The sequence below is a fragment of the Scyliorhinus canicula genome, chromosome 21 (genome assembly GCF_902713615.1).
Source record: "Scyliorhinus canicula chromosome 21, sScyCan1.1, whole genome shotgun sequence".
Lineage (NCBI taxonomy): Eukaryota > Metazoa > Chordata > Chondrichthyes > Carcharhiniformes > Scyliorhinidae > Scyliorhinus > Scyliorhinus canicula.
In genome coordinates this window covers 60,117,199-60,133,603 of record NC_052166.1, presented here as the reverse complement: position 1 = coordinate 60,133,603, position 16,405 = coordinate 60,117,199, and the positions used below count along the sequence as shown (strand labels likewise).

Below are 16,405 nucleotides of genomic sequence, written 5' to 3'. Positions count from 1 at the left end.
TCGCTTTAAAATCTTCCTGTTTTTAAAATATATTTCAACCGGCTGACACCATCTGGTATTCATTAGCGTGCTTGTGTGGGGAAATTCCAGTTAATTGTACACAGCTCCACTGACAGTGCGTGGGTCACCCCCAGTTCCACTTCTATCTAGCTGCAAACAGCAATGATTAAGGCCTTGTCCTCGATTAGGTTCGATGGACACTTTGCAGCCGGACCTTAGATGAGCAGAAACACTGAATGATGTTCCCACTTTCCACCCCCGACACAGTGAGTCTTGATCAGGAGCAGGATTCTTGGGGATGTGACTGCCCTTGTAGCCCAGAGCACTAAAACCTCAACTTTCTGACCCACAGACCACAATCAGTAAGAATAAACAACAACACCTCCTCCACGATAGTCCTCAATACCGGGGCACTGAACGGCTGCATACTTAGCCCCCAACTATACTCCCTATACACACAAAATTTGCTGATGACACGACCGCACTGGGTCAGATCTCAAACAACGGTGAGTCACAGTACAGGAGGGAGATAGAGAACCGAGTGGAGTGGTGTAACATCAACAATCTCTCCCTCAATGTCAGCAAAAACTATGGAGCTGACTTCAGGAAGCGAAGTGTCGCACACAGCCCTGTCAGCATCAATAGTGCCGAGGTGGAGATGGTTGACAGCTTCAAATTCCTAAGCCAGCACATCACCAACAATCTGTCCAGTTCTAACCACGTTGACGCTATGACCAAGAAAGCACAACAGCGCCTATACTTCCTCAGGAAACTAAGGAATTTCAGCCTGTCCACATTGACACTTACCAATTTTTACAGATGCACCTCAAAAAGCACCCTATCTGGCTGTGTCACAGTCTGGTATGGCAACTGATGGACCCAAGACTGTAAGAAATTACCGACAGTCGTGCACACAGCCCAGTCCATAAAGCGAACGCGCCTCCCATCTATTGATGAGGTGGCATGGTGGCACAGTGGTTAGCACTGCTGCCTCACAGCTCCAGGGACCCGGGTTCAATTCCAGCCTTGGGTTACTGTCTGTGCTTAATCTGCACGTTCTCCCCGTGATTGCATGGGTTTCCTCCGGGTGCTCCGGTTTCCTCCCACAGTCCAAAGATGTGCAGGTTAGGTGGATTGGCCATGATAAATTGCCCCTTAGTGTCCAAAAGATTAGGTGGAGCTACTTAAGGAGATAGCATGGGCTCGATGTAGGGTGTTGAATCGATGGGCTGAATGGCCTCCTTCTGCACTGTAGCGATTCTATTCTATGACTGTCTACACTTCCCACTGCCTTGGAATAGCGGGCAGCATAATCAAAGACCCCTCCCACCTGGGTTAGTCACTCTTCCAACTTCTTCCATCGGGCAGGAGATACAGAAGTCTGAGAACGGGCACGAACAGACTCAAAACAGCTTCTTCCCCGCTGTCACCGGGCTCCTGAATGATCCTCTTAGGGTCTGAACTGATATCTCCGCCCATCTTCTCTACTGAGTAGTACTACATTCCGTATGCTTCACCCGATGCCTTTGTCTATGTATTTACATTACATATCTATCTTATGACCTATGTTTTTCATGTATGGAACGATCTGCCTGGACTGGACGCCTTTCACTGTACCTCGGTACACGTGACAATAAATCTGAATCTAAAGTACGTGTGATATGTTGTCACTGCTGTCATGTATGGAATGCAGGACATGTATGAAATGTTGGGATAATGTCTGCACAGCAAGCTCCCACAAACAGCAACGCAATAACGACCAGTGACAGTCCGGGAGAGAGATGGTGGTAATATCGCGGGACTAATAAACCAAAGGCCCTGGCTAATCCTGATGGGTCACAGGGTTCAAATCCCAACCCGGCAGCTGGTGGAATTTAAATTCAATTAATAAAATCTGGGATTGAAATAAATTGATGCAGAAACCCATCTGGTTCACTAATGTCCCTTTAGTGAGGGAAGGAAATCTGCCGTCCTTACCCGGTCTGGCCTGCTTGTGATTCCAGGCCCACAGCAACGCGGTTGACTCTTAACTGCCCTCTGAAATGGCCGAGCAAGACACTCCGTTCAAGGGCAATTAGGGATGGGCAACAAACGTTGTTTTGCCAGTGAGCCCATGACAAAAAGAAGAATTATAGGCTTCGCCCAGGACACCAGGGAATGCTGCCCTGCCCTTCTTCAAAGTAGTTGGTGCAATAGGATTATTTTACATCCAGCCCAGCTTGCAGATGGCACCTCAGTTTAACATCTTGTTTAACGAGAGATATCTCCATCAGTGCCGCACTCCCTCAGCACTGTACTGAGATGCCAGCCTAGGTAACATACTCAAGTCTCTGGGGCAGGATTTCAACCCACAAACTTCTGACTCCAAGGCAGGAATGTGGGAACTTACAACCGGGGCGCCGCAGTGGTTACCACTGCTGCCTCACAGCGCCAGGAACCCGGGTTCGATTCCGGCTTGTCTGTGTGGAGTTCGCACGCCCTCCCAGCGTCAGCGGGGGTTTCCTCCGGGTGCTCCGGTTTCCTCCCGCAGTCCAAAGGTGAGCGGGTCGGGTGGGATTCGGGAATAGGGCGGAGGAATGGGACTCGGAAGGGAGCTCTTTCAGAGGGTCGACGCAGACACGATGGGCCGAATGGTCTCCTTCTGCACTATAGAGATACTCTGGATTCTAATGCCTTAGTGCCACTGAGTTAAGGTGAGAGTTCAACCATTCCCTGATGTGATCACCTGCCCATCACCCTCTCTCTATCCCCCTCTCCCCCCCCCCCCACCCACCCTGCACGATCAAATCATCCATCGACACTCTCAATGTTGGGGGGTTGCAGGGAGGATAAGAGAGAGTTAACGGTGGGAACCAGTTATATTTTGATGCTATCTCAGAGGTGTGGTGTAACAGTGATTGTGGTACTTGGCAACAAAGAGAGGTAAATAGCGGCCTCTCACTAAAGTGGGCCAAAAGAAATAACACCCGTCTGTCTCTTGCCTTAATCTCTCGGGGCCTCCACACAACTGACGCAGGCTGTGCTGGGCTGTCCTGACCCGGGAGGAGCAGGTTTAATGTCAGCTCTTCACATTCATGCCCTCTGGACAGACACCCAGCTGCCTTCAAGCCACCAGTGAAGGCCGGGACAGCCTTACACAGGCAGAGCAATCAGTAACCAAGGCGTGATGTCGTCTCCCATCCAAACCCGGGCAGGAGGCTCAGGTGTGACTCTTCAGCAGGGTGTGAACGACGAACAGGCCCACGTAAACAGACAGATAATTACATGGGTGGAAATTCGTGGAACTAATTACAGTGAGTTCAGTGGATCAGGTGCAACGGCGCATAATTCCCCCCCCACTCCCATGCCCTGAAGGTCTCGTCCCCTGTGGACCTGTTCCCATCGGCACAAGGCATCCTTGTGCTCGGTACTCGCGCTAAACCTCAGCTACAAGTGCTGAGCTCGCGATGAAGCGAGAGGAGGCCATTCTGCCCCTCAGGCCTGCGTTACCCATTCAACCCATCCCTAATATCTTCTTGAACAAAATATCGCTCAATCTCAGATTTAAATTACCAACATCGTTATAGCATCTCCTGTTCTTTGAGGGAAAGAGTTCGGCACTTCCATCATCCCTTGTGTGAAAGTGATTCCAAATTTCTCTTCCTGGATCATGCAGCTCCGGTTTTAAGGTAATGCCTCTCTTTTCCCCAGACTCTCCCGCCAGGAAAAACAATGGGTGGGATTCTCCTTCGGCGGGTCCCCCGCTTCACCAGCAGCGCACTCAAGCCGCCAGATTTCCTGACAGTGTGGGGGGGGTGCCCACAACGGGGAACCCCATTGGCCGGCTGCCGGCAGGGACGGAGAATCCTGCCCAATGTTTCTTTCTATCCGCTCCATCAATTCCTTTCAAAATCCGGAAAGAAAACTTAAGTAAATCGCCCCTGAACCGTCTACGTTGCAGGGAACATCAATCTAGTTTGGGCTCTTTATTAGTGTCACAAGTAGACTGACATTAACACTGCAATGAAGTTACTGTGAAAATCTCCTGGTGGGAGGAAACCGGAGCACCGACCCACATTAAACCCCTCCTTACTTCCGCCCTATCCCCGAAACCCAATAACCCCTCCTTATCTTTCTGGACACTAAGGGGCAATTTAGCGTGTCCAATCCACCTAACCTGCACATCTTTGGACTGTGGGAGGAAACCGGAGCACCCGGAGGAAACCCACGCAGACTCGGGGAGAACGTGCAGACTCCGCACAGACAGTGACCCAAGCCGGGAATCGATCCCGGGACCCTGGCGCTGTGAGGCCGCAGTGCTAACCACTGTGCTACCATGCTGCCCACTTCGCTCATAATCTGAATCTTGGAATGCTGGTAGCGTTCTGGTGTCTGAACACTGCATTCCTTCAGAGATCAATATATCCTTTTTTAAAAAGTGAGGCCCAGAACTGTACACAGTGCTCCAGCTGTGGTTTAACCTGAGGTTTTCTAGCTGTAGATTTGATGGAGGTGTTCAAAAATCATGTGGGTTCTGGACAGAATAGATGGGGGAGAAAGTGTTCCCGTCGGTGGGAACGGTGAAGAACGAGAGGGCACAAGTTTAAAGTGATTTGCGCAAGGAGCAAATGCGCTGCGAGGGAAAACATTTGCGCACAGCGCGTGGTTGGGGTATGGGACCCGCTGCCTGGAAGTGTGGTGGAGGCAGGTTCAATCGAGGCAATCAAGAGTTCAAGAGGGCACCGGGTGATAATTTGAATCGAAACAATGTGCGGGGGCACGGGGAAAAGGCACTGAGTCACGATGCTCGTTGGGGGAGCCGGTAAAAACCTGATGGGCTGAATGGCCTCCTTCTGCACCGCAACAGTTCTGTGATTGGTCGAAGGGTCGAGGACGGGAAGGCGAAAGAAGCAATGGCGACATGAGGACTCTTATCACACAGCGAGAGGTTGGGATCTGGAATGTGCTGCCTGAGAGTATGGTGCACACAAGGGCAAGGGAATTGGATCATTACCTGCAAAGGTAAGATGTGTAGGCCTACCGGGGCGGGGTGTGGGTGGGTGTGGGGGGGGTGGGGGGGGGGGTGGCAGTGGCACTAGGTGGCATTTCTGTTACTCGTATGGGCGGCAAGAGCAAAATGGCGTTGCTGTCAAACTCACCCAATCCCACAATCTGAGGCTGCTTGTACAGGAAGAACGGGCCTAATGTACGGCATTGAGAATCCAAACACATTGACCTTCACCTCACCGTCAGGACTGGGGATCCTGAAAGTCAACAGTCTTGTTTTGTAAACAGACGGCTATTGATTCTCAGCCTGTCCCAGAGTACCACCATAGCCAGCGTGAAGCTTTGTGTAGCCACTGCCCAGGAACCATTGGCCCATCTCAGAGCATCTCATCATGAATCAATCCAGCGATTAAGCTATTCGACAGCTAAAATGAAGCCTCTCAGGATAGAATTCCAGAATGATAGAGTAGAGCAGGAGTCCGTTCGGCCCGCTGTAGCTGTGCTGGCCCTTTGAAAAGCCATCCAATCAGCCCCATTTACCTGTAACTCTGTACATTTATCCCCTTCCAGCGCTGATCCAATTTCCTTCTGAAAATCAGTGAATTTGTTTTCAGCGCCCTTTCAGACGCCTATTCCACACAACTTGGTGTATGAAATAAATTCTCCCTATGTCCCCTCTGGATGTATTGCCAATTCCATGAAATCTGTGTCTCCTGCTTACCGGGTCTCCTGCCAGAGGAAAGTTTCTCCCTGCTTACTCTAATAATAATAATCTTAATTGTCACAAGCAGGCTTACATTGACACTGCAATGAAGTTACTGTGAGAAGCCCCTAGTCGCCACATTCCGGCGCCTGTTTGGGTTGTCATGAGAATGTCGCTTTAAGAAATGTTTGGCTGCTCATATTAGTGCAGTGGTGTCAGAGTGTGGGTGGAGCTGGGCTGTCTGTCAGCTTTTTACTCTTGTTTTAGGCTGTTTGATGCAGGGTGTGTTTTAGTTTAGTTTTCAGAGCTGGATAGCTGCAGTCACAGCCAGAAGGTGCATGAATCTCTCTCTGTAACGTAAAGACTGTAAATCGATCCTGGTGATTTAAAACTAATAACAGTAATGACTTTAACCTGATGTGCTTCTGGTAAAAGGTGTTTTAAGTCTTATGGATGTTAAAAGGAAAGCTTAAAGGATTACTTAGTGTTGTATTCTTTGGGGGTTGTATTTGAATTAATGGTTGCTAAGATGTTCACTGTATGTTTTTAAAAGGTTAACTTAAATTGATAAAATAAACATTGTTTTGCTTTAAAAAATACTTTTCCATTTCTGCTGTACCACACCTGTAGAGTGGGCTGTGTGCTCCCCATAACCATAATCTATTAAAAGTTGTGGGTCAGGTGAACTCCATGATACACTTTGGGGCTCTCTAAACCCTGGTACATAACAGAGTACATAGAGGGAGAATTCAGAATGTCCAATTCACCTAACAAGGATGTCTTTCGGGACTTGTGGGAGGAAACCGGATCATCCGGAGGAAACCCACGCAGACACTGGGAGAACGTGCAGACTCTGCGCAAACAGTGCGACAAGTGGGAATCGAACCTGGGACCCTGGTGCTGTGAAGCAACAGTGCTAACCACTGTGCTACCGAGCCGCCCAAAAACTCCTCGTAATTTTGAACATTTCTATTAAATCTCCCTTCAGTTTTAGAACATAGAACATAGAACAGTACAGCACAGAACAGGCCCTTCGGCCCTCAATGTTGTGCCGAGCAATGATCACCCTACTCAAACCCACGTATCCACCCTATACCCGTAACCCAACAACCCCCCCTTAACCTTACTTTTTAGGACACTATGGGCAATTTAGCATGGCCAATCCACCTAACCCGCACATCTTTGGACTGTGGGAGGAAACCGGAGCACCCGGAGGAAACCCACGCACACACGGGGAGGACATGCAGACTGGGAATCGAACCTGGGACCCTGGAGCTGTGAAGCATTTATGCTAACCACCATGCTACCGTGCTGCCCAATTTTCTCTGCTCGAAAGAGAAAGTTGACTTATTTGTTGCTCTTTTACCTCGCTCCTGGAGGTTATGGTTATCGCTGGGATGCAGTTTGCGAGATGCCCGATTTTCTACAGATGCAGCGTTAGGATTACGTTTCAGCTCATTCTGACCTCTGATTCTTGGACCTTTACTGTCGCTGACGGTAACAAAACTTCCAGTTTTCCCAGGATTCTACGAGCAAGGCATTTACCAAGAAAAAGCTTCACCAGCAAGGGATAATGAGTAACGGAGGTCAATAATTTTACAGTCACGAGGAAAGTTTGTTTCTGAAGCATCAACACATTGATTAACAATTCCTTTGTTGCCTGACCAAAGGCCAAAGTGATTGGACGGCACGTCGGAGGGTTAACATGACTCCATCCAATCTGAACTTCCAACAACTTGCATTTAATACCTGTTCACGACTACAGCCCCCCCCCCCCCCCCCCTCCCCCCCCAAAGCATTAAGCAGCTGGTAAAGTGAGGTCACAGCTATAAACAGCTATTATCGGCCAGGGTTTAGAGAACCCCAAAGTGTATTATGGAGTTCACCTGACCCACAACTTTTAATAGATTGTGGTTATGGGGAGCACACGGCCCACTCTACAGGTGTGCTACAGCAGGGGGGGGTTTGCACAAACCCACACCCATCTGGTTTAGAGGCAATACTGAGCTATGTCTGAGCTCTAGTGTAAATGGACAAACACTTGTTTCTAGGAGGCAGGTTTGAAAGAGCATCTTAAAGAGGGGAGAGGGGCAGAGAGGCCTAGATTGCAGAATGTAAAATCAAGGTAGCTGGCCGCACGTGTTGTTAATTATTCATGTACAGGATGTGGGCGTCGCTGGTTAGGCCCAGCATTTATTGCCCATCCCTAGCTGCCCTTCAGAAGGTGGTGGTGAGCTGCCTTCTTGAACCGCTGCAGTCCCTGGTGTGTTGTGTGAGGTGCACCCACTAGGCGATTGAAGCAAGTAGTGGTGGTTTGGGGGGGGGGGAGGGGGGAGGTTGGGGGGGGGGGGGGGAGGTTGGGGGGGGGGGGGGAGACCAGCGCTGGCCAGCACAGCATCTTGTGAGGCTGGAGCAGGTTCCAGATGTAGGGAGGGTCAAAGCCACGGGCAGCTGACACCAGCAGAGATTTCATTCAAGAAATGATTCCAGTGGGTCTGTAAATTAAAATAAAGCCAACTCTGACACCGTCAACCAAAACCAGAATATTAATTGATTTCCTTTGTGGGTTGAACCGTAAAACATTGACTCGCTTTTGTGTCACCTGACCTAATAGCTCTCTAACTTTCACCGTCACGTTTTGTCTAAATGCAGCAAGTTCTGGACAATATCCAGGCTTTGCTTTCAAGTGACAAGTAACATCCGTGCCAGAAAGGTGCCAGATAATCACCATCTCCAACCAGAGAGAAACTATCCATCGCCCCTTGACATTTAATGGCATCACCATCGCTGAATCCCCCGCTACCAACATCCTGGGGGGTTACCATAGAGCAGAAACTGAACTGGACTAGCCATGATAATATTGTGGCTATCAGAGCAGGTCAGAGGTTAGTAATCCAGTAGCAAGTAACTCACCTCCTGACTTTCCAAAGCCTGTCCACCATCTGCAAGGCACAAGTCAGGAGTGTGACGGAATACTTCCCACTTGCCTGGATGAGTGCAGCTCCAATAACACTCAAGAAGCTCGACACCATCCAGGACAAAGCTTGTTTGCTCCCCCCTCCACAAACAGTCACTCCCTCCTCCACCGATGAACAATGGCAGCCGTGTGTACCAGCTACAAGATGCACTGCAGGAATTCACCAAGGTTCCTTCGACAGAACTTCGAAACACACAACGTCTCTGATCTAGAGGGACAAAAGGCAGCAGATACCTGGGAACACCACCCCCTGGAGGTTCCTCCAAGTCACTCACCGTCCCGACTTGGAAATATATCGTCGTTCCTTCACTGTCGCTGGGTCAAAACCCTGGAACTCCCTCCCTAACAGCACTGTGGGTGTGCCTACACCTCAAGGACTGCAGTGTTTCAAGAAGGCAGCTCACCACCATTCTCTGAAGGGTAACTAGGGATGGGCAATAAATCCGATTCAGCCAGCGACGTCCAGATCCCAGAATTGAATTTTTTAAAAAAACTTTGACATTTGTTTAATGAATAAGATTTTTGTAAACCAATGGCATTAGGCGATGTGGGACAAAGTAGGTCTACCGAGTTACGTCACAGATCAGCCATGATCTCATGATATAGTACGAAACAAGGCTCGAGGGGCTGAATGTTCCTGTGAAACACCTTTAATGCTAAAGGTGCTGTCGTTTTTGGAACAATTGGTGATGAGATTTGCTGCCAGGGGAGTGAGACAATGGCTCCATCTGATGGTCAGAAGGCAAACTGCACCGAATGAATCAAATCACAATGTGATGAATTGAGCAAACGAAACAGCAAGTTAGGTGACGCCAGCTGGGATTTCACAATTCTCCGTCTCGGATAAGGGAGAGAAAGATTCTGCACCCCTGGGGAGGAAGAAGCCAGGTTTGGAGTCGGGGCTGCTCTGTTTTGATTTCAGCGCAGACAGGCAGAGAGAACGCTTTGCCTGCTTGTCTGCGTTGCTGCGCTGTGGGTTATGAGTCAGAAAGTTGTGGTTTCAGGCCCCACACTGGAGCAGTCAACCCCATGATCCGGGTTGACTTGCCTCCGACAGTCTCCACAGTTCGAAGTGACTCACTGTACACGAAGCAGCTTGACTCCATCCAGAGAGACTGGACTCAATGTGAACACAGGGAGAAGGGGAGGCCATTCAGCCCCTCAGGCTAATGTGGCCCCATCAGTTAGATCACGGCCAACCTGTCTCTCAGCTGCTTTTTAAACAAATTCTTTCACGGGGATGTGTATGCGTCGCTGGCCGGCCCAGCAGGTTAGGTGGATTGGCCATGATGATAAATTGCCCGTAGTGTCCAAAATTGCCCTTAGTGTTGGGTGGGGTTACTGGGTTATGGGGATAGGTGGAGTTGTTTGACCTTGGGGTAGGGTACTCTTTCCGATGCAGACTCGATGGGCCAAATGGCCATCCTTCTGCACTGTAAATTCTATGATTAGTTGCCCATTCTGAATAGCCGTTGAGCGGAGTGGCTCGCTCGGCTATTCAGAGGGCATTTAAAGATCAACCACATTGCTGTGGGTCAGGAGTCACATGTAGAATTTCTACAGTGCAGAAGGAGACCATTCGGCCCATCGAGTCTGCACCGACCCTCTGAAAGAGAACCCGACCTTGGTCCACTACCCTGCCCTATCCCCGTAACCCCACCTAATCTGCATTGCTTTGGACTGTGGTAGGAAACCGGAGCACCCGGAGGAAACCCACACAGACACGGGGAGAAAGTGAAAACTCCACACACACACACGCACCCAAGGTCAGAATTGAACCCGCGTCCCTGGCGCTCTGAGGTAAGAGTGCCACCATGTCACCCCTTGCTCCACCTAAACACTTGCTCTACTTAAACACTTCACACCTCTGTCAAATCTACCAGCTTCTCCAGTCTATCCAAGTACCTGAAGTCCTCACCGCTGGAACCCCTCCAGTCTATCTCTTTGTGTCAAAGTCTTCATACCCTTCTTAATTCCCCAGGAACTGCACATAATACTCAAGCTGGGGCTAAACTAGTGTTTTAAATAGAGTTAGCAGAACTCCCTGACTTTTGCATTTTATGCTTTAATTTATAAATCCCAAGATCTGACATGTTTGGCTTGTTCTGCCTCCAAAATCTGTGCATGAATATTTCCAGGTCTTTCTGTTCCAATACCCTGTTTAACATTCTACCATTTAGCTTACGTTGTCTCCCCTCACTCCTCCCGTCAAAATACATCAACTCAATATTCCATCTATTATATGTTCATCCATTCCACCAGTTTATGCCCAGTAGGCCAGACCAGATAAGGACGGCAGATTTCCTTCCCTGAAGCGAGCATTAGTGAACCAGATAGGGTTTTACAACAACCTGTGAGTTGCCATGGTCACCTTCACTGAGACGAGCTTTTCGATTCCAGATTTATTAACTGCATTTAAGTCCCATCGGCCGCTGTGGTGGGATTTGAACCTACAACCCTCAGAACAGTGGATCTGTGGATTAGCAGTCCAGGGACGTTGCCACTGCCTCCACAATCATGCTCGGACGTATAAAGCCTGTCGATTTTATGAAAAAGGGGAGGCTGTTTAGCACACTGGGCTAAATCGCTGGCTTTGAAAGCAGACCAAGGCAGGCCAGCAGCACGGTTCGATTCCCGTAACAGCCTCCCCGAGCAGGCGCCGGAATGTGGCGACTAGGGGCGTTTCACAGTACCTTCATTGAAGCCTACTTGTGACAATAAGCGATTTTCATTTCATTTTTCAGTAAAAGTGGTGGCAGATTAAAGAAACGAGACTTGCATTGGTAGAGTGAGAGGAGACTTCCAGAACCTAGGGCCCAGGCAGCTGACAGTAAAATCAGGGACATTCAAAAGGTCAGAGCTGAAGGAGGGCTGAGATCTCAGGGTGGGGGTGGTCGTCGGAAGTTGGGAGACTGTGATGATATGATCTGCATACTCGTCTGCCATTGGGCCAGAACGTCGGCTTACCATTGGCCCTGGTCGGTCATGTGCCTCTCGACCGATTGGCCGAGAGGCTGAGTTAACCACGCCTCTATCAACGAGGTATAAATGCTCAGAAGCCTGACGATCGTCCCTTTCCACTGTAGACGATCGCCAGGCTGTGTTCTAGTTAATTAAAGCCTGACTTTGGTAAATCACTCGCCTCACGTGCAATCGATGGTGCATCAATTTAATTAACTACAACTTTGAAGATGGAGTTCCGCATCAAGCCCGAATGCCTCCGCATCAGCCCGCAAACTCCGAACTCTACAGAACTTTTCAAACTCGGGGCGGTAGAAGTGCGGTTTGCACTCGGCGCAGATGTGGCAGTCACGGGTTACTGTCCTGACTTCCGTGATGGAGAAAGGCAGGTTGCGGGTCTTAATGAAATGGTAGAGACGGGTCACCCCTGGATGGCAGAGGTCCGCGTGGAGGGAGCGGAGGCGGTCTATCTGCGCGCTGGCGCAGGTATCGCGGGACAGGGCATCGGAAGGCTCATTGAGCTTCCCAGGACGATACAAGATATCATAGTTGTACGTGGACAACTCGATCCGCCACCGTAAAATCTTGTCATTTTTGATCTTGCCCCTTTGTGCATTATCAAACATGAAGGCTACTGACCGTTGGTCTGTGAGGAGGGTAAACCTCCTGCCGGCCAAATAGTCGACAGAACGTCGGCTTACCATTGGCCCTGGTCGGTCATGTGCTTCTCGACCGATTGGCCGAGAGGCTGAGTTAACCACGCCTCTATCAACGAGGTATAAATGCTCAGAAGCCTGACGATCGTCCCTTTGCACTGTAGACGATCGCCAGGCTGTGTTCTAGTTAATTAAAGCCTGACTTTGGTAAATCACTCGCCTCACGTGCAATCGATGGTGCATCAGAGACGTTACAGCGAGGCAGGGAGGGGAAAGGCCTTGGTCTGGATCTGTGCATTTACCCGTGCAGCCATCGAGAGGAGACAGCAGTGATATCTCTGCCACTTGGGGATATTTAACGCTGGCTTACTGTACAAGTGGAGGCACGACCGAGACATATTCTGACAGAGTGAGTCAGACATCACGACAAACTATTTATAGCAGGAGCTGGGTTTTTCTGAGTCATCTCAGAGTGATTTATGCAACCAAAATTGGGAAAAAAAAAGTACCCTGCACATCGACTGAAATGATGCCGAGAAATAAAACCATGTTGTTCAAATGAAAAGCAAATCACAGCCCAAACAGAAGGTCTGTTAGTAATAGACATCGCCAGGCAGAATTCATTTATTTTTCACTTTTATACAACTGCATGCGTTGGGCGGGAGTTCATTAGTGACGGCGCTGTGCCGAATTCGTGATAGAGTAGGAGACAGCAGTGACCTGTCTCGTTTTGCTGCAGGGCCAGGAGGAGCCCGATGCACATGCGGCACATCCCCAATTTGTTTCTGCTGGCTCGGGATTGGTTGTCTCAGAAAGGGCAGCACGATAGCACACGTGGTTAGCACTGTGGCTTCACAGCGCCAGGGTCCCAGGTTCGATTCCCGGCTGGGTCACTGTCTGTGCAGAGTCTGCACGTTCTCCCCGTGTGTGCGTGGATTTCCTCCGGGTGCTCCGGTTTCCTCCCACAGTCGGCGGATTGGCCATTCTAAATTGTCCTCTGTGTCCAAAGAGGTTAGAGGGGATATTGGGTTATGGGGATAGGATGGAAGTATGGATGGATACCTGTCCTTCTCTCTAAGTGTCACCTGTGGAAAGGGACAGAGCATGTGTGCCCTGTCCTATATATGGGTTGTGTAATGCCCCCTAGTGGTCATGTCACCTCTGAGTGTCTTGACTGCCCATTGGTCGTGTCCTATTCTATGTGTTCATTAGCTGTATGTCTGTATGTCATGACGTCTCTGGTGCTCCCTCTAGTGTTTACTTAGCTGTAGTGTATTTACATTAACCCCTTGTATATTTACAGTGATGCATATCACCTGGAGTGTGGCCAGCGCCGGCCCTAGGGTTGCTGGCGCCCCGGGCAAGCTGAACTTCGGCGCCCTTCGGGGGCGGGGGGGCCGAGGGGCGGGGAGCGGGGGGGCCGAGGGGGAGGACCGAGATCCACCGGCGAGCCTGGATCTATCCACCATGTTTGTGCGGGGCGGCCTGGGGGAGGGCGGCCTGGGGGAGGGCGGCCACCGCGCATGCGCTGGTTGGCACCGGCCCAACCGCGCATGCGCGGGTCCCGAGTCTTTTACGCGGCGCCGGGTCTCTGACGCCGGCCACGCACTCCTTGATGGCGCCCCCTAGCACATGGCGCCCCGGGCGACTGCCCGAGTTGCCGGTACCTTGAGCCGGCCCTGAGTGTGGCCACTAGGGGCTTTTCACAGTAACTTCGTTGCAGTGTTAATGTAAGCCTACTTGTGACAATAATAAAGATTATTAACTAGCAAACTTCGACAGCAGTTTCTAAAATCCCCATCAATGCCAGCTTGTTGGCTTCCTTTAGTTCAGCAACACCTCTCTCTAGCAATCACTGCCTGCTGCTAAAACATGCCCCTGCACCAGTAGGAAGCTGGCACGTTTAGTATCTTTGTACAACAATGCTGCCAACAGAAGATGCACACGTTAAATTTCACCACTTAAGACAATTCACACCAGAACCTGGGAGTAACCAGCATCGCCCTGCCACGGGCTGACCCAGTGCTGACCTTTTCAGAGTTCTTACAGCCGGCGATGACACAGTTTTGAGAGGGAAAGGTTTGCATTTCTGTAGCACCTTTCGCAACCTCAAAGGCCACGGTGTGCTTTGCAGCTGACGAGACACTTGTCGACGCGTAGTCACCGGTGTCATGGAGGAAACACGGCAGCCAGCGTGCGCACAGGAAGATACCACAACCAGCAATGCGATAATCACCAGATCGTCTGTTTCATTGACGATCAGTGAGGAATAAATGTTGGGCACTATTTAATGATCAAATGTGCTGATAGCGTACTTTTTAAAAAAATGCGTTACAGTGACCTTCACAGAAAAAAGCTTGTTACTTCGAGGCAAAAAACCTCTCGTGCTCGATCGTCACAGATCATTAACATTTGCTACAATGGCACACGCCAACATATCGCCCACCAGCCTGCCCTCCTCAACCGCACTTCCAACTGGGAGGCAGGGTGATGGGCATTTCAACATGCCAACACGATAAAGGTCGAGAATCTGCCGACTCCCAGTGCGCAGGTTAATTTCCCCCCACACATCCTGCAATAAACCAGCTCCATATGGGAGCATTAATCAGGGAAACAGCTTTGCAGCTACACTTCCTGGAGGCAGAGCACCGTCACCATGGAAACAATCCTCTTCATGTCGTACCCAAGCTGAACCTTGAACAGCTACAATACATTCGGAGATTGATTCAAAGCACAAAGTTGGCTTTAAATGAGTAACGGGAGGGGCGGCGCGATGGCGCGGTGGTTAGCACTGCTGCCTCACGGCGCAGAGGTCCCAGGTTCGATCCCGGCTCTGGGTCACTGTCCGTGTGGAGTTTGCACGTTCTCCCCGTGTCTGCGTGGGTTTCACCCCCACAACCCGAAGATGTGCAGGGTAGGTGGATTGGCCATGCTAAATTGCCCCTTAATTGGAATTATTTTTAAAAATGAGTAACAGGACCATCGATTATTAAGCGTTAATCATTAATAGGCCAGCACATCTCCCGTGCATGATACATTATGGATACAGTTCCAGATCCTTATAATGCTGGATTACCAGATACACAACATGATTAGAAGTTCTGGATTACTCTGCCACACCAGTATAAAATCTTTCACGCTGATATGTTAATATTTAATGGTGGAAAAACTTTACACTGATTGCCATGTAAGACTGTGAACTCCTAAAGACCTGTCTCTTTGATGAAGCTTTTGGCCATCTGGGCTAATAGATTCAAGCCTTGTACTTTTTTTGAATTACCCGGGAGCTAGAGGAGCCTATCCTTCCTTCCTGCTTCCGCCATGGCAACGCCTCAGCCTATCAGAGTCGACTTGCCAACCAAGCAGCACCCTGTGTTGCTGGAGTATAAATTGTGATCTTTTGAAATTTGGCATTCTTACAATTGTCCTGATGAGTGTGAGGTGAAAAACTTCAGCAGCATGTTTCTCTTTTCAACAATATCCAAATCCTGTACTACCAAGTGTCAATCAAATAGCTCCTTGTGACACTCGGCGTCATATAATGCTCCCATGAAGCGCCTTAGAATGTTTTCGCATGTTAAAGATGTTACGTATTGTTGTTGAATGCAAAGTTATAACTCACTGGATAGTTCCCCCAATTTTACTGTGAAACTTCCAGATCCTTCCACGGTGATTGCAATATATTCTGTAATTGAAGCAGGCAACTAAACAGGATCTGCTAAAACAGCAACAATTTGGAGCCAGCCAGGGCTAAATGAATCATATCATAACCCATTGTGACTGGGGCGAGAACCATTGGCATAGTCTCAAGGTCTGTCGGAGAGGGGAACAGAAGGTTAGATTAGGGTTTGGGTTCCCTAAGAGAGAGTGCTGGGGGTTGGTGGGGGGGTTGGGGGGGGCGGAGGGGTGGGGGGGTTGGGGGGGGCGGAGGGGTGGAATGTAGGGATGGGTTAGCTAATGGTAGAAGACAGTTATCGGCAGCCAGTTTAGATTTAAGAACATTATAATAAGTTGACTGCAACAACCAGCCTCCAGAAATGGGAATCCAATAGCCAGTGTTCGCTGGATTATCAATCGGCTGGGGCTGTTTCGAAAACCAGATCAAGCCCTTCAATTGAGGAA

The 16,405-nt window shown here is 49.7% G+C and overlaps 1 protein-coding gene across 1 annotated transcript in view; it reads right to left on the bottom strand.

Moving 5' to 3' along the window:
* LOC119955420 (ral guanine nucleotide dissociation stimulator-like) overlaps positions 1 to 16,405 on the bottom strand; it is a 187,038-nt gene that overhangs the window by 158,673 nt on the left and 11,960 nt on the right. The window lies entirely within an intron of this gene.